This window comes from Hyperoodon ampullatus, assembly GCF_949752795.1.
Source record: "Hyperoodon ampullatus genome assembly, chromosome: 9".
Taxonomy (NCBI): domain Eukaryota; kingdom Metazoa; phylum Chordata; class Mammalia; order Artiodactyla; family Ziphiidae; genus Hyperoodon; species Hyperoodon ampullatus.
In genome coordinates, this window is record NC_136922.1 from 34,039,153 (window position 1) to 34,062,772 (window position 23,620).

The following is a 23,620-nucleotide window of genomic DNA, read 5'->3' on the forward strand; positions in this document are numbered from 1 at the left end:
TAAATGGAATGACAGATAGAAGGGAGATTCTATAGAACCTCCTTTTCCTATAGAAGAAGTCATTCTAGTTTAACATTAATGTTAAGCTAGAATAAGACTTAGATAGTGTTAAACTAGATGTTAAACTAGAATAAGACTTTTCAGGTGAAGACACTATGACAAAATCAAAGCGTTGCCAAAGTTTGAAGAAATAAGTGGAACAGAAATGTCTTCAGAACAGAAATCATACATTTTACATCTTCCTTTTTCTAGCTAGAAACTGTAAAAATTTGCTTTTCTCTCAGTAACCTCTGGAATCAAACACACCTTAGTATGAAGTAGCGTATTGTGTTTATACTATATCTTTGTTGATTTGGCTGATGTAGAGGATGCAGAGACTGGATGCTGTAAGGGTGGTGGAGAAGAGATGCAAGGAACAGTAATCTGGACCCACAGAGCTTGGGCAGTGTGAAAAGGGCTCCTCCAAGAACAGGGATTAGATCATGGGTATTTGCATAGGTGAAGGCCAAGATGGAGAAAGGACACCAGTATAAAGGTTGTAGGAGGGAAGTCTTAAAAATAATTTGTGCTAGAGCTGATGCTGGTTCCTGTAAACATAAGGAGACAAAACTTAGAGTCTTTATGAGTTGGGATGACAGTGCCTTGGAGGATAGGGGTTAAAAAATTTTTTTTTTAAGTTTCGGAAAAAGTTGGGGAAATAATCAAAAACATATACTCTTGTCATTGCTGGAGAAAAACAGAGCAAGTAAATACAGATGGGACTGGAGAAGGGGGTTGCTAATTTACACAGCGTGGGATGGGAAGGCCCCCAATAGGGCACATTTGAGCAAAGACGTGAAGTCACTGAGGGGTGAGCCTTGTGGATGTCCAGACAAGAGCACTGGGCAGAGGTGTGTGAAATGAGTTTGAGGAACAGCAAGGATGTGAGAGTGGCTGCAGCCAAGTGGATGAGGCAGAAAGAGGCAGGTTTCAGGTGTCAGGCTAAGAAGTTTGAACTTTCTGGAGGTGAAGAGAAATGAAGAGGAGTAAGCAAGACCCACACACAGTAGCTTGTGCAAAGTAAAAGACTAGTATGAAGTTGACTTTATTACACCATGACGTTAACATGTCTGTTTTCCTTACTCGTTTCATCTGTGGAGCTTGGAACGTGAATACAACATTGGCAACCTCTCAGGGACAGAGTGAAACACAAATGCACCAAGGATGGGGACATAAATTCATAGTTTTTCAGAAAAGCCACTTTTCAGTGCGTTCTAGTATAGTTACTCTATAAGCCAGTAACTCCATGATTGGAGGTCTAGCTTTGGGCATAATCAGAGACACATGTGAAGATTCAGATAGAAGAAACCTATTTCATTGCTTTTTTTAACAGTAAGAAATTAGAAACAACCCTTAAGTTCCCATAATAGAGAAATGGTAAAATTGATAGATCAATGAAATGGAATGTTAAATAGTTTTTTGAATGATATTTCAAAGAATTAATACAGTAAAATGTTCAGTGGAAAAAAGTGTGTGCAATGAGTCTGTATTACTTGTCTTTTTCATAATGAAAATAGCTTCATTTTTTTCTTATTAGTATAGCATAGTCATTGAAAAACTTTGGTAATACATGAATGTATGAAGAAGAAATTGAAAAATCACCCATCATCTCACCAACAGAGATAACCAATAATACTCTTTTCTGTATGTATTTACAGATATTTCTCTATTAATATGTAGATATTATACATACAATATATGCAGTTTTATAAAAGTGATAATTTTTTACATGTGCTCTTTTATTTTGTGATAATTATATATTCACGTGCAGTTGTAATAAATAATAAGGGATCACACATTCCCTTTACCCAGCTCACCCCAATGGTAACATCCTGTGAAACTCACGTACAGTGTCACAATCAGGATATTGACATTGATACAAAACATTTACATCACTGTAAGGATCTTCCATGTTTGTCTTTTATAGCTACACTAACTTTCCTCCTACCTCTGTTTCCTCTTTAACCCCTGCAATTACCAATCTGTTCTCTATTTCTATAATTTTGTCATTTCAAAAATATTAGATAAATGGAATCATACAGTATGTAACCCTGTAGGAGTGGCTCTTTTCACTTGCTTTAGTTCTCTGGAGATTTATTCAGGTTGTTGTGTATATCAATGGTTATTCCTTTTTATAACTGAATATAATACCATCATATGAATGTGCTACACTATATGTAACCATTCACCCATGAAGGGCATTGGGGTTGTTCCAGTTTGGGTCATTATGAATAAAACTACATGTGTAAGTTTTTGTGTGAGTGTAAGCCTTTATTTCTCTGGACTAAATGCCCAGGAGTACAATTGCTGGATTGTTTGGTAATTGCATGTTTTGTTTTGTTTTTTTGCGGTACGCGGGCCTCTCACTGTTGTGGCCTCTCCCGTTGCGGAGCACAGGCTTCGGACATGCAGGCTCAGCGGCCATGGCTCACGGGCCCAGCCGCTCCGTGGCATGTGGGATCTTCCCGGACTGGGGCACGAACCCGTGTCCCCTGCATCGGCAGGCGGACTCTCAACCACTGCGCCACCAGGGAAACCCGCATGTTTTGTTTTTTAAGAAACTGCCAAATTGTTTTCCAGAGTGGCTGTACCATTTTATATTCTCACTAGCAATGTATATGTGATGTAGGTTCTTGCATCCTTGCCAGCATTTGATGTTGTCACTATTTTTAAAAATTTTAACCATTCTAATAGGTGTATAGTGACATCTCACTGTAGTTTTAGTATGCATTGCCTTAATGGCTAGTAATATTGAACATCTTTTCATGTGTTTATTTGCCATCCAAATGTCTTCTTTGTGAAATGTCTGTTCATGTCTTTTGCCCATTTTCTAATTGGATTGTTTGAGGGTTTTTTTTACTGTTGAGTTTTGAGATTTCTTTATTCTAGATAGCAATCCTTAGGCAAGTATTTTCTCCCAGTCTATAGCCTGTCTTTTCATTTTCTTATCAAAGTCTTTCACAGAGCAAAAGTTTCTAATTTTGGTGAAGTCCAATTTATTAATATTTTTTAATGGATCATGTCTTTGGGTTAAGTCTTTGTCTAGTCACAGATGCCAAAGATTTTCTCCTGGGTCTTTTTTTTCCTTAAAAGTTTTTATAGTTTTATGTTTTATATTTGAGTTCATGATCCATTTTGAGTTAGTCTTTATATAAGGTGTGAGATGTATGTCAACATTCTTCTGTGTTTCTTTTGGCTTATGAATTTCTAATTTTTCTAACACCATTTATTGAAAAGACCATCTTTTCTTCCATTGAATTGCTTTTGCACCTTTGTCAAATATATGTTGGGCATATTTTTGTGGGTGTATTTCTGGATTCTCTGTTCTGTTCCACTGAACAGACTCCATTGGTATCCATCAATACTATCCTTGATTACTTTATCTGTAAATCCACTTTTTATAGGATTCATTTTCATGCACTAATACAGCTCTGTATCATTTTTGTTAGCTGTTGTATGTTTATATTGATACCATAGAACTTATTAACTAATTCTTTGTTGTATGTTTGTTTTTAATAGTTTTCATATTATGAATGATAATAGAAGGGCTTGAAGATACATTCTTGTATATATCTTTTTGCCCTTTACCAATTAATTTCTCATAATAAGTTACTAAAAATGGATTGCTAGGTCAGTAGCTTGGTATGGACAGTGTTAAAGTTTTGTTTTTCACGTCTAAAACTTCAAGTCATCTGGAATTTATTTTAGTATATGGTGTCAGGTAGAAATCCAGTTTTATGTTTTCCTTATGCTAAGCCAGTTACCCCAGTAGTGTTCATTGGATATGATGCTGACTCTATCGTATATAAAGTTTATATATATATATGCTTGAATTTTTTTCTGGTCTCTGTATTCCTTTGATCTATTTATTCCTTTGACTACACTTTCCTGTTTCAGTTACCAACACTTTATAAGAAGACTTTTGGGGGATTAAGGGGTAAAGCAAGTTTCTTCTTATTGTTCTGTTTTCTTCATAGTTTTATTTTGTCAAGTTCCATGAAAACCCCTATAGGGATTTCTTAAAGTGTATTGAATTTATAGGTCATCAGATAAATTTGACACTTTGGAGATAAGTATTTGCATTCATGAACCTAGGATATCGTTCCATTGTTTTCAGATCTTCAGTACTGTCTTAAAAATTTCTCCTTAAAGCTTCGTACATTTTTTTGCTTGATGTATATTTTGGTATCTTGTAGTTTTGGTTACTATTATGAATTAACTTTTTAAAAAAAGTTATACTCTTCGTATTTTGTGAAGGTTTCTCATTCTTTGTCTTTCATGACACTGTATAAAAAAATAAACTTTATGTTTTAGAGCAGTTGCAAGGTCACAGAAAAATTGAGCAGAAAGTACACAGAGTTCCCATATCCCCCCTGCCCCAACATGCACAGCCCACTTACTGCCATCATCTCAGAGGGGTACATTTGTTATAATCATTAACCTACATTAACACATCAGTATCACCCACAGTCCATAGTTTACTTTAGGGTTCACTCTTGGTATTGTACATTTTATGGGTTTGGACTAATGTATAATGACATGTATTTATCATTATAGTGTCACACAGAATAATTTCACTGCCCTAAAAATTCCCTCTCCTCTACCTGTTTGTGCCTCTCTACTCCCATCCCCTGGCAATCACTCATCTTGTTACTGTCTCCATAGTTTTTGCCTTTTCCAGAATGTCATATAGTTGGAATCATACAGTATGTAGCCTTTTCAGATTGGCTTTCTTCACTCAGTAATAGGCCTTTAAGGTTCATCCATGTCTTTTAATGGCTTGATAGATCATTTCTTTTTAGCACTGAATAATATTCCATTGTCTGGATGTACCACAGTTTATGTATTTGTTCACCTCCTGAAGGACATCTTGGTTGCTTCCAAGTTTTGGCAATTATGACTAAAGCTGCTATAAACATCTGTGTGCAGGTTTCAATTACACACCCACGGACACATAGTTTTCAACTACTTTGGGTAAATAACAAGGAGTGTGATTTCTGGATCGTATGGTAAGAGTATGTTGAGTTTTGTAAGAAGTTGCCAAACTATCTTCTAAAGTGGCTCTGCTATTCTGCATTCCCACCAGCAGTGAATGAGCGTTCCTGTTGCTCCATATCTTCACCAGTGTTTGTTGTTGTCAGTGTTGCACATTTTGTTGTTTTACTTTGCATTTTCTTGATGACATATGCTATGAAACATCTTTTCATGTGCTTATTTATTATCTTTATATCGTCTTTGGTGAGGTGTCTATTAAGGTCTTTGACCTATTTTTTAGTCAGGTTGCTTGTTTTCTTACTGCTGTTGAGTTTTAAGAGTTCTTTGTATATTTTAGATAACAGTCCTTTTTTCAGATATATTTTGCAAATGTTTTCTCCCAGTCTGTGGCTTGTATTCTCATTCTCTTCACATTGCCTTTGAAAGAACAGAAGTTTTTTATTTTAATGAAGTCAAGCTTACCTTTCTTCTTTCTTTCATTGATCCTGCCTTTGATGTTATAGCTAAAAATTCATACCATACCTAAGGTCATCTAGGTTTTCTTCTATTACATTGTAGAAATTGTATAGTTTTGCATTACATTAAGTCTGTGATCCATTTTGAGTTAATTTTTGTGAAAAGTGTAAGATCTGTGTCTAGGTTCTTTTTATTGTGTGTGTGGATGTCCAGTTCCAGCACCATTTGTTGAAAAGATTATCCTTGTTCCATTTTATTGCCTTTGCTCCTTTTTTAAAGGTCACTTGACTTTATTTGTATGGGTTTATTTCTGGGCCCTGTATCCTGTTCCATTGACCTATTTGTCTATTCTTTCATCAGTACCACACTGTCTATATTACTGTAACTTTTTAGTAAGTGTTGATGTTGGGTAATGTCAGTCCTCCAACTTTTTCTCCTTCAACATTGTGTTGGCTATTCTGGGTCTTTTCCCTCTCCATATATAGTTTTGAATCAGTTTGTTGATCCACATCTATTATCTTTTCTAATTGGTTACTTTTGCTATATGAGAACTCATGCTTTTGTGGCTAGCAAAAGTGTTGAACTCAAATGAATTCCAATAGCTTGTTTAAAAATTATCTTGGGATTTCTGTATGGGCAAATACAGCATCTGTCAATTATGACTATTTTACCTCTATCTTACCAATCCATATAACTCCTTTTTTTCCCTCATACTATTTCATGAGCTAGGGTCCTATGATGTAAGTTGAATAATAAAAAGATAGTTGGCATTCTTATTTTGTCCCTGACAAAACTGAATATGTTTTCTGATTAGAAAAGTAGTATAAGCAGAGAAGATAGTTTTAGAGAAAAACAGACTTTTCTGTCATACATTCCCCAAACCACAACAAGTTTGGGAAACAACCTAGGGGCAAAAATTAACCAACAAGGTGATATTACAATATTCAGAGAATTCAAATATGGAAATAAGGAGATATCTACCTGATTCGCCCTACGCTCTCGCTGTTTGAGTTGGCATTGAGAGTGGATGAAAAATAAGTGGCAAAGTATGAGAGCCTAAGTCATAGGTTATTGCCTTCATTCCTTTATCAAATTCTAACTGAGCACCTACTGTATGCCAGGTACACTGTAAGGCATGAGGGTACAATGGAGAGCAAGGACAAATATGGCTCTTGCTATTTTTAAACCACAGTGTATGTTTCATAAATAAAAAAATTAAGTCAATAGCTGTCTGAAAAAGGAAAATGGATTACTGAGTAGTTAGGAGGTGATAAAATGAAGAACTATTAAGCACAGCCTTAATTAAACAGAATTTTAGCTGTAGAATGGTACTTCCTATGTATGCTCATTGCTGTTTTTTAAAACTATTTTGAGTTTTTTTTTTTAAGGAAGAAGAAAAAGAAGCTGGTATACTTCTAATAAAAAAAGTATTAAAATGATAGTTGGCACATCTGGGGCTTGACAGAAGGAATTGATTACCCTAATATCTGTCTTGCAGTAAAACTGTTAATTAGGGCTCAGGTGGTCATGCCAGATTTATGTCTCACTGTGAAGGGTTATTAAAACAAGAATTAGTATAAAGAAAAAGTTTTTGGTTTCAGCTCACCATACAAACAGAAATAAAAGTAACTGTCAAGCAATAGATTATATAAATGATTCAAGGCTCTAGCTTAGTAAAAAATCCATTTTGTTGTAATTTTCTAAGAGCCCATTATTAGGATGTGCCTTTAGTTTTCTCCTCTAAATGCTAACCTTAGTGAATGTGAATAGCATTTTAAGGCTTCACAGGATTTTAAAAAATTAGCACAGATATCTTTACACTTCTTTCTTTTTTGTTGAATTGCTTATTCTACTGCTAATTGTTCACTAGTTAGAGCCTTGGGAGATATGTTTCTTCCCCTTTTCAAGGGAATCCACAGCCAAAGCACGTTTAGCTCTCATTATCTTTAGATCATATGAAATTTGTGCCATGGTGGGCTTCTATTTCTGGAAAGCCAGAAATCTCATATTGGTAAACCCTCTTGGCAGTTTTTATATATTTCACTCTCTCTGCCTAGCCCATATCTAGTTAAGTGTTTTAAAACTAAGTAGCAAGGATATTAATGTTTGGGAAAGAAAGAAGGGGTTCTAAGGCTCTGTTTATACCATTAAATGTCATTGTGACTTTTGTAAAGCGATTCCAATTTGTATCGTGAGGGGGTAGGTGTAGAATGTGGGAACCTTAGAGATTCCTTCCAGCTCCAGTGTTTAATTATAACAATGAGTACTTTCATTAATTTCCTTCATTATCCTTAATGGAGTCACAACCTTGGGAATATTTTATTCAGGACTCTTCTAGGTACAAGTGAGAGATAAACAAGCTAAAAACCACCAAGGGAATTTACTGTCTCAGGGAATCTGTGGAGTTAATCAGTCTCAGCAGAGAGAACCTCTTTCTGGTAGGTCCAACAGAAGTCTTGGTGGGGACCTTGGTGGAAGGGTGGAATGCCCATCTCTGTAGCAGTGGACACATGGTTGGAGGGCAAGATAGAGAGGTTGCAGGATAGAGAGGTTAAGTCAGCCTCCCACGAGACCCACGGACTGAGGCTAGAGCAGGTGTGGCTCCCCAAAGAAAACCAGCAGAAGAGGGAATGGCTACTGGGCAGGGTACTCGCCACAGGAGGAATTGTTTGTATTGTCCCAATCTCACGGTTTAGAGGTGAATTGTTGTGCCAGAGAGCACACAGGCTAGAGAGGCTGCAGCCAGAACACAAGCCCAGGCTTTCCAGCATCCAGTCTCTGGTTTTCCCAACTACACAATGTCCCCTCCCTTGTTAGGAATTTTTTGGATTATGGGGAGTAAAGATGTGGTTTGTGGAAAGGAAAAGAATAGATTGAAAACTGACATTTTTCAAGTAGTAGGTAGCAGCAATTTTTTTCTTCTTTCTTAAATCATCCAGGGATTCAGGTTAAAGTGTTATTTTTGTGCCAAGATTTATTATTTCTTTGGGATATTAAAATATATATAACATAAAATTGTATAAAATGGTTTCACCTGTTGTGTTTAGTTTTAGCTTTTAAGAAACTTTCTTATTTTTAATAGACCAGAAAGGATGAGAGGGAAGCCATTGTTTTACATTCGTGTTAAATTGTTTCTCCTAGCCTTAGAAATCCTCTTGTTTGTTTAATCATCTTTGAATCCTGTGCTGAAGCTTAAATAGTCATTTGAATGGGTATGTGATTTCTACAACCTGGTTATTACTATTTGCTATACACTGAACTGTGTGTGTGTAAAACATCCAAGCAGGTGACCCCTGGATCTGGTAATCATGGTGGACCCATCAGACAAGCTGAGGGCCTTTTATCACCCTGAGAGCCTGGCTAAATTCCCAGCTTTGAAGATCTCCTGTTGGTAACAATCACTGGTCACCAATAACACGTTGTAGGAACTTTAGCAGTTTTAGGCTCCCGCCCTTCCTTAGGCCCCCTGTCTGTGGGATTGGGGGGAAGTCAGTGTTGACAGGAAGCTCTGCAGTGAGGCTTGAGGTCTGACACAACTGAAGAGACATATTCTCCTTCAGGGCAGAAGCTTCCAAAAGAAAAGCCATCCCTGTCACTTTGTCATGAGAAATGAAATAGATTGACTGATTTTTTTTTTTTTTTTTTTTTTTTTTTGTGGTACGCGGGCCTCTTACTGTTGTGGCCTCTCCCGTTGCGGAGCGCAGGCTCCGGATGTGCAGGCTCAGCGGCCATGGCTCACGGGCCCAGTCGCTCCACGGCATGTGGAATCTCCCCGGACCGGGGCTCAAACCCTTGTCCTCTGCATCTGCAGGCGGACTCTCAACCACTGCGCCACCAGGGAAGCCCGCATGACTGATTATTTTTAACAGCAGAGACAGGCTTTTCCTTTTGCACATTTAGAAGGAAAAAAATAACCATTAAGCCTATGGAATTGCTCCAACTTTTATGGTCCTCTAACTTTTTACTTTTTAGTTGATAGATTCTTCTTTTAATGTAGCGCAGTGATTGACTTTATCTTTAATCCTCTCGTGAACACATTGCTCATATATAGGAGAATGCACAATAAAATGGGATTTTAGAGTATAGATGGTAATAATAAAATTAAGGGGCAGCAAAGACAGGCTTACGTGCTGGTACATTTATTGCTATCTCAAACTCCTTCTACATTTCTGGTTTCCTGGGATTAACTTGTTATTGAAAAAATTTAAATGCTCTTAAAAGTAAAAGCTGTAGTAGTCTTCTCTTGAATAGTTTTTTTTCATCTAATCTCTAATAATGAATGTTCAAGCTAGAAAATACTAGTTTATAATGGCAGAAGTCTGTTAGCTGTATTTTAAGCAATTACGATATTATGCTTAATTTTTAGTGATATTTTCAATCACTTAAAATTTTCCAAGTCTTTCCCAGCCTGTCCTTATAGGGCGCACCTTGTCCTCTCAGAATTGACATTTCCACATGGTTTGTGTTGTGTCCTTTCCTTCCCTTTTGCCGCCTCCCGGATGCTGTGGTGGCAGTGGCCATCACTCTCCTTCATGGTCAGCACAGACCCACACTGATTGTCTCGTTAGCCGCACTAACAAATGTGCTATTTAGCATTTGTCAACCAAGAGGAAAGAAGTAGCATGTGTTTTCCCCTAAAATATTCAACACAACATTCTGGTCTTCCTGATTGATTGATGATCTACGATGTTTTCCCAAGAAGAGAGAGCTTTGCCTAACACCACGCTGATTGCTGAAGTTTGCAAAATCTCCCCCCATCTTTGGTGCTATAATAACTCCTGTTCTGACATTTCCAGACACTGTTCTGCTTGCTGACGGATTTTGTACATTCTCATCCCATCTCCACCAGTGCATATTCTTACTGAACAGTGATCAGTTCAGCGGTTGACAAGTTGTATCTTCCTTTTTTATCTAATGGCATAAAACCATAATAAGAGTCTTGAAACAGTAACTCTCAAGGCAGTGCAAAGTTAAAGGTTACTTGAAAATGTAAAAATCTTACAATCCAGAAAATAATAACAACGGTAAAACCCAGGAACAATTGAAAATGCATGAAGCAGACGCTTTATAAATTTTTCCTAACTCTCCCACTGGGATACCAAGAAAATTGCCTTTAAAAAAAAATCCCATGACACTGTCTTTTGTAATTAGAGCTATTAAGTCGAAATGATAAATAACCATTCAGTGACATACAATAAAAGAAAATAGCCCTTTGCCCTCCTTTCTCCTGAATAACCAGAGATCTGAGAGTTTCCAGCATAGGAAGTTGGACTCCTTTAACCCTGAGGGTTGCTTAGAATTTAGGAAATTACAAAGCAAGGCAAGATGATTTTGTTTTTCATCCTTCCACATGGTCATGTCCATTAAGAGAGTAAATGGAACTGATTTGCCAAGGAGGTGAATAATTATAATAACCACAGCAGAGTGTACTCGGGAATGCAGGGTTTAGAGGCCTCCGTTTAAAAAGAAAATGCACTGCAGGGGCACTTCAGTGGCGGTAGGTAATGTTTATGAGGCTCCATAGACAAAGGTATTTATCACCCTAAATGGGAGCTTGTTCGTATTTTCGGGAATCAGATACTGGGAAGGAGAACTGAGCACTGACGCTCCTGAGTCTCGTGTGGTCCAGGACAATGATTTTACGTCATTCAGATTCCTACCTGTTATTGCCTGTGTTTTATAAATACGGCCGACCCTTGGGAAACGGTTTTCTGAGGTTTGGAGCAGAAAGGTGGGTGGAAGGTGGGAGAGAGGAATGAAAGGGAGACTGAAGTTTTCTATTCGAGTGTAGAAAAAATGGCTGCTAGCACTGCAGCTCCTGGGAACATATTTTCTGTGAGGAAACTAGATGAGTATAATGAGTGTACCCTGCGCATAAATCCAATATTAGTTCTACACCCAAGGTCAAATGAAAGTTAATGACCATTTGCACACCAGAGATCTGAAACCCACGTTTTCTTTCTTTCTCATAATGACAAAAAGGAGAGCAATTTATATTTAAATTGCTTTAAATTTCAAAGCATAAACACAGAAGTCTCCCTGGTACACTTTTTTCACCAGTGAAACTTCCTGGCAGGGCTCGACTTTCATAAAAAATGTGGTCCCATCCTACGGCAGTTCCCCAGTGTGGACCGTTTTTTGTTTTCTGTGGAACAGCCCTGTTCCCACCCTGCTGGGTTAGTGACACCAAATCAGAGCCCAGCAATGCAATCAGGGCCACTTTCTTTAATGATTTAGGTTTTGGATTTGTTGAGCTAATTAGCTGACTGAGGCAACTAATGGGTGTCTTTAATACACTGTTGACGGGGTAGCTTCTCCAGAGCCTGCCAGCTCCTTTGTTCTTGGTCTTCTGGGGTTTGGGAGCCGCTTCCCAGAAGAACATGTGATACATGCCACCCTGCATCTGGAGGCCAGCCTGAGAGGCTAGTATGCTAATTATGAAGTGCCCCAAAAGGACGAGCATCCACTTAAAACCCTGTATCTGACTAATTCTGTGGGCTCAAATAAAGGTTTACATTGATGGGGGGCGGGGTGCATGGGTGAGGGCAGGGAGGGGGATTGACCTGTGATCCATCTTTACAATTTATAATGTTATGACTGCTTCTCTGTATACCCCTAAGGTACCAAATAAAAGCAGTCTGTAGATGTTTTAAAATATTAAATATTAAAATAGTTAAGGAAATATTAAAAGAAAAAGATGATTGGATAATTAAATAGAAAGCTATGGCTAATGGCTAAAATAATCTCTTAGGAACTAAAATATTCCTTAAGAAGAGAAATCCTTGCTATATGCTGTTTTTATAAAGTTTATAAAGATATGAAATTCTGTGGTCTGGTGAACACAGTCTGCTACCAAATCTGGCAGGCCTGGGCATGTAGTCAGGAAATCTTTTGATTCTTACAGTGGCCAGTGTTCACTCTGGCAAGTCACTGGCTTCCCTCAGCCTCAGTTTCCATTTTTTGTAAAAGGAAAGGTTGGGCTTGGTTGATGGTAGGGGCCATGCTGGTCCTGCCGGTCAGGTCCTAAGTACCAAGTACTGGGCAGCTTTACTTTTCTTAAGCATACGTTGCTATCTATTTAGTAAGAATGTAAGAATAACAACTGCTGATAACTTAATTTCTTTTCCAAACATTTTTTTACTTTTAGACTTTTTCCTTAGTGAAGATCTACACAAGGCCCTCTTTCTACCCACCCCCCCATTCAAGGAATATTCTCTGCTGTCATTTGTATTGACAAGTAAGAGCTATCAAGGGAAATCTTTGTCTTGGCCACATAACCCAGGTATTGTCCATCATTCGTCACATTAAAAGACTAATTGTATAAACAGCCATGAAAATGGAGCTGTTCTCAGTAATGACATGGGCACAGCGTGTACAAATATAAGTTAAATAACGTGTTATAGTATGTAACACAAAGCATGTAGTTTGATTCAGCTGAATCCTACCAGAAAAAGTGATGCCGTGACGACAAAAAGTGAAATTTACTTAACGTACTATTCTTTCCGTTTATGTGACCCATAAATACTTAACATTTGAGAATTTCTTACTAAGACATTGTCTTTGTAAGTGGCTAGATAATTGTGGTTCTAGCTACTTGCGATTTTCAGATAGTTATAAAAATACTGCATTTTTAATACTGCAGTGATTGAAATCTGTTTTTGGAATGAGATTGGTGATAGAAATTTTGACCGTGGCGACAATGAAGGCTTATATTGTACAACTTCAGCTTCAGCATATACATTTTGACATAAGTCTTTTTGTTGGAGATGAGGAAACAGAGATGGATAGATATTTTAAAGAATAATCCTAGGTTTCCTTCTGACCAGTTGCATCAGAATTCCTCGTTAACTAAACGAAATTTTGTTTCCCTAAAGCAGGGTTCCTCAAATTTAATTTGCCTAGCAGTTACCTGCAGCACTTGTTAATACTGCTAATTCCTGCCCTGTCAGCACCCCTCCCCCACTCCAATTAAGTTTGGATGGAGACCCTGGTGTCTGAATTTTAACCACTCTTCACTCCTAGGTGATTTTGACAAACACCTTCCGAAGTCTGTGTGATCTGCAGTCTCAGAGAGTGAGTTGGTGTTTTCTAAAGGGTGTTGGTCCCATGAACCAAGCATGGTAGAGGGAATCAAAATGTTACTTATGCTTTTGCTACTAACTCACTTATTGGACACCTGCCCAACTTTTTAGTCTTTCTTGACCTGAATGGAAATTTTGTCATGGGAATGGTAACAGAATTAAAAGCTCTCATGGCATTGGCAGTAAAACCTTTGTAAATGAAGAGAATTATTACCAAGCTTTATTTGGTGGGCAGACTCGGGAATAAGCAAACATTCTCACTGAAGTTTCTATACGAAACTTACCAGGAAGACATTTGTGTGGGGGTGGGGTGTTCCACTAGTTAAAAGAGGAAGTGAACTTAACCTTGGCTTTAAATAAGGGCACCTGAACCAAAGCCATATCTCATAAATTCTCCAAGTTGACAGAACTAAAGAGCTTGTCTGGTTCTCCTTTTTCCAAAAAGGGGCTAACTTCTATGTATTAAAAATGCAAACATTTAATAGAAACAAAGCATTTGCTTTAAGACCTATTAAAATTAATGGAGGAAGTTTACACCTTATCATGTTATTGTTTTCTAGTAGGAAAATGACTGTGAGAAATTTGGGATTAATGTTATTTTTTTTTTCAGTAAACATTTGATCTTTTTATTTTAAGATGCATTCTAGATATTCCATGTATAGGCATGTGGAGATAACAAGAAGGATACTGTATAATTATTAGCTCTTTAGATTTTACAATATGTTTTCATTGGTGTTATTATGGAATTAGAACCTAAATCCAGAAATTAATAAGCTATTTAAGATTTTCTTCCTCAGTGTTAGCTGTTATAGTGAGATTGTTATCTTTTTACCCTTAGGAACAGATGGAAGTTTTTAGAGATGTTGCCCATTATCTTCCATTCTAACTGCAATGGAGAGAAAGCATAACAGATAGAGTTGCCATCTTAGTTTTATATGTTCCTATTTTCTTCATTTTGATTTTTAGTTTTGTTTTCATGTGTTTAAAAGGCCCATTTCTATATCATAGTTCTGAAGGTAGAGCTAAGTAAAGGTTCTTTTCCTCTGTCTGAGGGGTACCTTATAGAGCAAACACAAATTTATCATATATTAGTAACAAAACAAACGTCCACCTTCAGGTGGGGGGCATTAGGGGAGATTGGAGATTGTCTGTAGTCCGTGGCTGGAAACCCCTCTTGCTGACAGTGGAGGTGGGTTGGTGAGCATTGTCCCAAGCAGCCTGTGGGCCCCGGGGAGTGTCTGTCTGCCTTCTCTGGTCAGGGAAGGAGCAGATTCCATCATCTGGTCTCATGGCATTAGAGCAGCACACCTAGGCTGTAGGCCTGGACACTGGGCACCTTGGACCCTTTGGTCTTCTCAGAGTCATCACTGAAACTAACTACAGGTGTGGAATTCAGGCTTATCATTTGTACCTAAATCCACGTTGTTGAAGCTGCTTCACTTTACTAGTAACATTAGGCCTAAATGAATCAAATAATTTCAGGGTTAGTCTTGTAACCAAATGGACAGTCTAGTAGTTTTATCAATTTTATATGAAAAGTCAAAATACATATACTTTTATTTGAGAGGAAATATGTCTGGCTTAGTGCCTTCATCATGGATGTGAAAAGTAGTTTGGGCTGATAACCAATGCTGTATCAAAACTTTTCTCTTTCCACATACATCCTGGTTTGATTTTCTTATCTGGTAATCTTATGCAATTATTTTATTTTATGAGCCATTGGAGCATTTACACTAATACTCAAAAATGGTAATGTAACATATTGTCAGAGTTATTCACTGCACTGTAATATAGGTGGGAAATGCTTTGTTCTTCATTTTCAACAACTATGCTATATGATTCTATCTACTGCCAGTGAGCAATATTTCAGCTGTTTCTGATTTGAACTTTTTTTGTGGTAAATGTTCTGTTCAGGATGTTGGTCCTGCCTGGACCTAGTTTAAATCTCCTCTCTTGGACCACTTGATTTCTGGCATGTGAGGTGGTTGGAGCCCCACGGTGCCCCTGGGCTCCTCTGGTCTCTGCAGAGGTGCCCATGCCAGTGGCTGCTGCCTTGTGGGATTTGCAGCGGCAGTCAGGGGCCCATCTTGGCTGCGTCAGTGTCTGGACCTTCCTGGCTCTTCGGCTCCATATTGCCTCTTGCTGGAACTGTAATCCCCACTGCTTCCCTGCCACATGCTCCAACCAGCCCCTGGCCCTTTTTGAGGGCAGGCTCCATCGTCTCTGTTCCCTAGGCCATGGAGACACTTCTGAGTCTTTGCAGACTTCCCAGTCAGGGAAAGAAGAGCAACTCAGAAAAGTAACTCTGCCCCTTTTTGCCCCTAGCCTTACGATGCCCACTGCTGATCCACTGTGTGTTTGCTGGCCACTGCGTGGGGCTGGGGTAGACTTCAAGGCAGTCTCCCCTATGTGCCACGGCCCTGTCAGTGTGTAAACCAGCACCCGCGGTCAGTGTCCCTTCAACCATCTACTGACCTCGGCCTCAGAGCCCAAGCCCACCTGGGGGAATCAGGACTGCTCTGACCTTCTGTCTCTGCTACCTCTTTCCCCTGCCCCAGCCCACAGTCCACTTGCAGCAACACAGGGACAGCCTTGAGCTTTTCTAGCCCATTACTTCCTGACTGTCCCCTTGAGGGGAACAAACCTGTGGCTTAGTCATCCCAGGAGAAAAGAGATCTGTCATCTGAGACTTCTAGAGTTGGTTCTTGATGTGCAAAGGAAGGTGATATTCTCTACAGATTTTGCCCTTTCAAGTCTGTTGTCTTGCTGCACAATTCTACCTTGGGTGTCGGAATACAAATGTTATTGGCTTCATTTTTTTTTTATATTCAAGTTTTTAATTTTTTTAATTTATTTTTTATTGACGTATAGTTGAATTACACTGTGGTGTTAATTACTGCTGTACAGCAAAGTGACTCAGTTATACATATATACATATTCTTTTTCATATTCTTTTCCATTGTGGTTTATCACAGGATATTGAATATAGTTCCCTGTGCTACACGGTAGGACCTTGTTTATCCATATTGGCTTCATTTTTATGCTCCTTATCTTCCACTCTACCCCAGCTGTAGGTGGGTCTGATTAGGAAAAAGTTTCCATCCAAGGATGAAAATTCAACAGAAAAAAGTGCATTACATGTTTATACCATAAGTAGTAGCTACCCTTGATTAAGCCCTTGACCTCCATCCTTTCTTCCACACACCCACCCTGTGGGGTCACGGTTATTATCATCCTCTTTGCAAGTAATGAAGTTTAAGGTTGGTGAGTTGATATCACTTGACAAAGGTTGTATACTAGAAATAGCGTAAGGATGATGCTGTATTTTTTGCCAACTGTGTAACAAAAGGAAATTTCTTTAAATTTTAGCGGGATAGATTTCAATGAAGGTTAAGGAAAATTTTCAAATCTTCTTTCCTGGCCTCCTTTTGGCCTGTCTGCTCCCCCTCCCCCACACACACCCATTGATTGATTGATTGATAGATCAGTTGTACCGTTTGGTGTCTTTGCTTGTATTTGCAAACACAGGACTCTTAGGGGATTCTTGGTGGTTCCTCTGTATGTTTTAGAATTTCACTGTGATGTCAAGGGAAGCTTCAGCAGTAGAACTGCTGACCATTCAGGAACAACAACAACAAAAAGAATGAGCATCATGTGAGTAGCAGAAAGTTGTAATAAACGTTATCTTTGAAATGTAGGTTTCTTGTCTACTGTAAAACCTTAGTTAACAAGAGTGTCCATGTAGATCTGACCTGTTGTGTTTTCTGGTTTACAGTCCCTGAGGCAGAATTTCTTAGCTGTAAAAAGGAAATTAAGGGCTTCCTTGGTGGCGCAGTGGTTGAGAGTCCACTTGCCGATGCAGGGGACACGGGTTCGTGCCCTGGTCCGGGAAGATCCCACATGCCGCAGAGCGGCTGGGCCCACGAGCCATGGCCGCTGAGCCTGTGCGTCCAGAGCCTGTGCTCCGCAACGGGAGAGGCTACAACAGTGAGAGGCCCACGTACAGGTTCAGTTCTGGCTTAGTCCCTTACTGTGAAATAGTGGCTTCCAGATGCTCATTTTCTTATTCTGTGAAATGGAGCAAAGGGCACCTGCCTCTGGGACTCTTGGGGGTGGGAGAGAGTTAGATGACCTAAAGCATGAAGCTTCTCACTGGCACGTAGTTAGGCTTAGAAATAATTTTCTTTTACTCCCTAAGATAAATCTTTTAAAATTTTAATTGCTCAGCAAAACTGTACAGAGTAGTGGAGTGCACTAGGATCTTTTTTAATGAATGAATGTCTTGCGGTGTCTGAGCATCATTGCTGCTCATATCTTTTATCATGTGATCAGCCTGAACCTGTCCTGTCACCAGAACACAGTCCTTGCAAGGCACTTAAAAAACGGAAGCCTTTCTGTCTCCCGAGAATAATGTTGAAGAAAATTTTTGCTAACGTTAATTCGATTGTTTTTCATTGAGGTTTTCTTTTAGTTGGATTGTATACAAGCCATCTTTGCATTAAAAGGAAACTTGTTCATTTCTGGTACATTTCCTGTTAAGAAGGGCAAGGGAACAGGCTGCCGGGCTCAGGTACTGATGAGCTCTTTATTACCCTTGCCAATGGAGCAAATATGTATGTTCTAATTAAAGGATACACTTTGCTCTGGTGACATTATCATTTTTCTCGTTGAATAACTTTTCCGTTGGCTGGACATGTATTAAATGTTACTACAAAAAAACACCTAATGGGTAAAAACCTGTGACGAAGTGGAGGAAAGGAGGTTTGGAGGACCGCCTCAACTACAAGGCAAAGGCCTAAGAGTTGAAATGGAATCCTCTGTGCCTGAGGGCAGGGATAAATCATGCAGTCAGTGAGGCGGCAGGGAAGCAGCCAGAGCCCCTCTCGGTGGCTTGAGGTGCCTCCAGCTAAGTGTGAGGAGTGTGGAGCGTCTGATGTGGGAGATGGCAGTGATTCTAGCCTCCACACTCTAGATTGATTATGATGTCTGGGTGCCGAGAATTTCCAGAATTATCAGCACACCTATATTCAAATGTTAGTAAAAAGTAATACATTTCTTTTATGCAGCAAACGTTTATCATCTGCTCTGTACAAATCCGTGGGTTGGGAGGCATGGCTAGAGTTGGAGGGGCGGGGATGTGTCGGAGAGCTTAAAAATAAGTATGTCATTATGGCTCTAATTTTCAAAGAGACTGAAGTCCTAGTAGGAAATTCAAGTCAGTTCTTGCTTAGATTGTTTGTAATAAACGTCTCCTTTTCATTGTTTTCTTACTCCGGTTCAATGCATTTTAAAACAATTTAAATCTTCATAGCATATTGGAGCAGATAAAGCGTCAGATCTGGGTAGTTAACTGTCTCCTCCCCTGACTGCCTGTGTACTTCTGGACAAGCTATTTAGCATCTCTCAGCCTCAGTTTTCTCATCTGTAAAAATGAGGATAATCATAATAGCACTTGGAATCTGATTAAGGAGAAGGCCTACCATATACCTGCCCTGTACCATCACTGGGATAACAGACGTATTATCTCATTTAACTCAGATTTCGATATGAAATGAATTGAATAACTTAAAATGTAAATGGATTCTGCTTTGGCCACGGCAGTTGGTCATGTCTACTGGAAATGTGTTCATGCTCCTTGCTGGGTCTGAGTATCACCGATGAGGACTCTGTCAGTGAACATAAACGCATTGCTGAAGGCGCACCAAGGCAGCCCAGCAACCGGTAGATGTACTAGCTTTCGGTTGGTAATTAGTGATCATTGTGAAACCAAGTCTTGCATGGGGTGTGGCCGGATTTGGGCAGCAGGATTTTATCCATGGACACAGTTTTCCTCTCTCCTTACTAAGTGTGTTGGCAAAATTATGTGTGGGAAAAATTAAGAATTAAGAGTGTCCAAAAAAATGACCAAATGAGACAGTTCAAAAGAAGTAAATTGCTAAATTCCAGGAAGTGGTATTCACCTTTTATTAAGAGAAACTAAGTTTCTCACTAGCCCTACTGAGTAGATATTTAACAAATGTTGCCATAAAGAAGTATTAAAGGGGCTTCCCTGGTGGCACAGTGGTTGAGAATCCGCCTGCCGATGCAGGGGACACTGGTTCGAGCCCTGGTCCGGGAGGATCCCACATGCTGTGAAGCAACTAATCCCGTGCACCACAACTACTGAGCCTGTGCTCTAGAGCCCGCGAGCCACAACTCCTGAGCCTGTGGGCTGCAACTGCTGAAGCCCACGTGCCTAGAGCCCGTGCTCTGCAACAAGAGAAGCCACCGCAATGAGAAGCCCGTGCACCGCAACGAAGAGTAGCCCCTACTTGCCGCAATTAGAGGAAGCCCGCATGCAGCAATGAAGACCCAATGCAACCAAAAAAAAAAAAAAAGAGTATTATTAACCTGCCCACAGTGGCCACATACTTCAGTCCAGCCTTGCCACTACCTCTACCAGAGGGGTATGGAAAAGATTAAATGGGATAATCCACATTAAGAGCCTGTGTCCTGAATATAGGTAGAGCTCAAGAGCTGTGCGTGTGTAGCGTAATGATGGTGATGTTTCCTTTGCTCACGTCTCCTCGCTTGCAGCTAAATGACTTCCGAGTTCCTCAGCCTAACATCCAAGGCCAACTAACTCTTCCAGCTTTGTTCTCTACTGTTTCCCAACACTGTCCTGTTCCCTGGTCCCATCCCGTGCTTTTCTACACCTTACGTCTGTTTATGCCGATTCTCTACGTAGACTGTCTTTCCTCACCACCTCGTTCATGTGTCAGAATCTACCTTTTCCTTGAAGTCTCTTTCATAATCTTACCCTCTCCCTCAAACTGGGTATGACATTTTATTCTGTTTGTATCTGTTTGTTTCTGAATTGGTCGCCTTTGTTCAGTTAAGTAGACCAATACTCAGCAGCACAGTTTCTAGAAGTTATTCTCTCCCCTTGAGGAATTCGTGATGTAGATTAGTAAAGACAGATGTTTGCGTAGCTAGTTATAAAATACTGAGATGAAAAAGCATAACTGTGTAGAAAAAGAGCTTTGTTAGGCCAGGAAGGAAGGACTCCCCATTTTGTCGAGGTCCAGGGGTACAGGTCGTGAGGATGCGGAAGGATTCTCACTAGAGCGATGGGGTTTGAGCTGGAGAGCCCAGTGGACAAGAATTTCACCTGGTGAAGGTGGCGACAAGGGCATTCCAGGCTAGAAACAAAGAAATGTGGGGCGTGCCCTGGGAGAGTGTGAGACCCAAATGCCCAGCCTTCAAGGCCAGGTTGAGGCTTCAACCTGAATGATGGCCTGTGTTTAATAGAGTAGGGATTCCAGGTGTCAAAGCTCTCAAACCTGCACAAACTTGGGCGAAGCCCTACTGCATCAGAGATGCTGGGATCGGGCTGTGGAGTCTGATTTGATATTGAGCCCCCTGTGTGACTGTCGTGTTCTCCAAGTGGTGAGAGGCAGGAGTCTAAAGGGATTGGGGGGGCGTGGCAGGATCAGACTGGCGATTTGGAAGTGGAACATCTGGTTGGAGAATGTATTGAGGGAGAGGCTGGCTGATAAGCTGTGGCAGTGGCCCCAGTGAGAGGTGGCGGGGTCATGAGCTATGACAGTGGCAGGGAGGGAGAGGGATAGAAACGTTTCAGAGGTACAAGTGACAGGATCTAGTGAGAGATGGATGTGAGGGAAGAGGGGAAGGAAGAATCTGAAGACGCCTGGTGGTGATCTGAACTAAAGAACAGGCCCCCGGAGGAGGAAGAGGCTGGTGCGATATAGTGAGGGTGATGCATGTGATTTCAGACCTTTGTGTCCTCACATCCTACTAAATAGATGACTCTTTCTTGAGGGCAGAGGTGGTACCACTACACCTATCATAGCAGCTTGTACGGAGCAGACACGTGACGGCCTGTGAAATGAACATCCTCAGTGTGTAACCAGAGATGCGGGCCTGGAATTCAGAGAAGAGGGCAGAGATGTAGACAGAGCTTTGGGAATAACCCGCATAACAGGGAAAGTTGAAACCATAGGAACAGATAAGATCACTGAGGAAAGAGGCAAAGAGAGAAAAGAGAGCCTTCAGAAAACTTGCATTTTCAGAGTTTCAACATGATAAGGACCCAGAAAAGAATTTTAAAACAACAGTCTCAAGTTCAGCTGACAGGCTGAACAGACCGGGACAAAGATACAGTGGTTATTGGTCAGCTTTCAAAATGAAGTTCAAATGGCACTGGATGGACCAGATTATAATAGGGAAGTGTGGTGGGGTTGTAAGTTGGTGCAGCCACTGTGGCAGACAGTATGGAGGATCCTCAAAAAATTAAAAATAGAGCTACCGTGTGAGCTAGCAATTCCACTTCTGGGAGTATATCCAGAGGAAATGAAAACACTAACTTGAAAACATATCTATACCCCCATTTCGTAGCAGCATTATTTACTATATCCAAGACATGGACACAGCCTAAGTGTCCATCAGTGGATGAATGGATATAGAAAAAACCAAACTCATGGAGAAAGACATCAGACTTATAGTTACCAGAGGCAGAGGGTTGGGGGAGGGGGAAACGGAGGAAGGTGGTCAAAAGACACAAACTTCCAATTCGAAGATAACTAAGTACTAGGGATGTAGCGTACAACATGATGACTGTAGCTGACACTTCTGTATGTTACATAGGAAAGTAGTTAAGAGAGAAAATCCTAAGAGTTCTCATCACAAGGAGAATTTTTTTCCTTTTTCTTTTGTTTCTTTTCTTTTTACTGTATCTCTAAGAGAAGATGGATGTTAGCTGAAATGATTATAGTAATCACTTCACAACATATGTAAATCAGACCATCATGCTGTACACGTTAAACTTATACAGTGGTGTATGTCAATTATTTTTCAATAAAACTGGAAGAAAAACAGACAAAACTTTAAACAGTAAAAAAAAAATAGTAAAAATACTGTATGGAATGACTCAGTGGTGACTACTGACCACTATTGTTCAAATTTTCCTGCAAAAACATATATAGTGATGAGTTGAGGCTTGCAACTGCTTTTTCTCTTACTTTTTTTTTTTTTTTTTTTTTGGTACACGGGCCTCTCACTGTTGTGGCCTCTCCCGTTGCGGAGCACAGGCTCCGGACGCACAGGCTCAGCGGCCATGGCTCACAGGCCTAGCCGCTCCGTGGCATGTGGGATCTTCCCGGACCGGGGCACGAACCCGCGTCCCCTACGTCGGCAGGTGGACTCTCAACCACTGCGCCACCAGGGAAGCCCCTCTCTTACTTTTTAAAGATTAGAAAAGATTGAGTGTTTGGAAGCATTTGTGATTGTATGTTGGTAACTAAAAATGAATGCACTCTATCAGTGTATCTTGCTGGCAGCTCATTTCCATGCCCTCTCACAGGGAATACACTCCTTGTTGAATGTGGATGGAGTCTTTTTGAGAGGCCTCCTAAAATAAACAAAATGACCTTTCTCCAGGAATGGCACCAGAAGAGAGCTGGTTACTTGGATATTGAGGAACTAGATTCTGCCTCTTGTGGCCTGAAAATACCTCTGTGTTTTCTTAACATTTTTATGTTCACAACCCACAGGACACACAAAAGAGCTTGACCTGGCACACAGCTAATTCACATTTGTGAAAAATACTTTACTAGTTGCAATGCCTTTGACTTTTAATTTTTTTTTTCCTATTCTTTCTACTGTATTCTGTTCTATTTCATTAAAAAAGAAATGAAAAGAAATCCTGGTCAGGGTCCCCATGAATGGATTTGCAGATGTGTAGTTTGACCAGCCTGTTCTGCTCCATCCTTGACCGAGGGCGACTTGAACTGCCACAGATACATACGTTGCATGTGGGAGGACCAGGACAGGTTCCTTCACCTCATCTATAAGATGAGGATGATTTTACTTGCCCAACTATTCAGGTTGTGTGAACATCAGATGAGACCCTTCATGAAACAGCTTTCCCTCTGTAAAAAATACCACATAGGTGAAAGAGGACATTATTGCCAAAACTTTAATTCTTGGCAAGTTACTTAGTGAATTATTTTTCTCAACTGTATTTGCTGATTTCTCACATTGGAACTTGA

General features: G+C 40.0%; 1 protein-coding gene across 3 annotated transcripts in view; it reads left to right on the forward strand.

The window, feature by feature from the left end:
* The window catches only part of RAPGEF5 (Rap guanine nucleotide exchange factor 5), a gene marked incomplete at both ends in the record, with an annotated part of 215,021 nt that overhangs the window by 78,343 nt on the left and 113,058 nt on the right, over positions 1-23,620 (forward strand). The gene's annotated exons all lie outside the window — the stretch shown is intronic.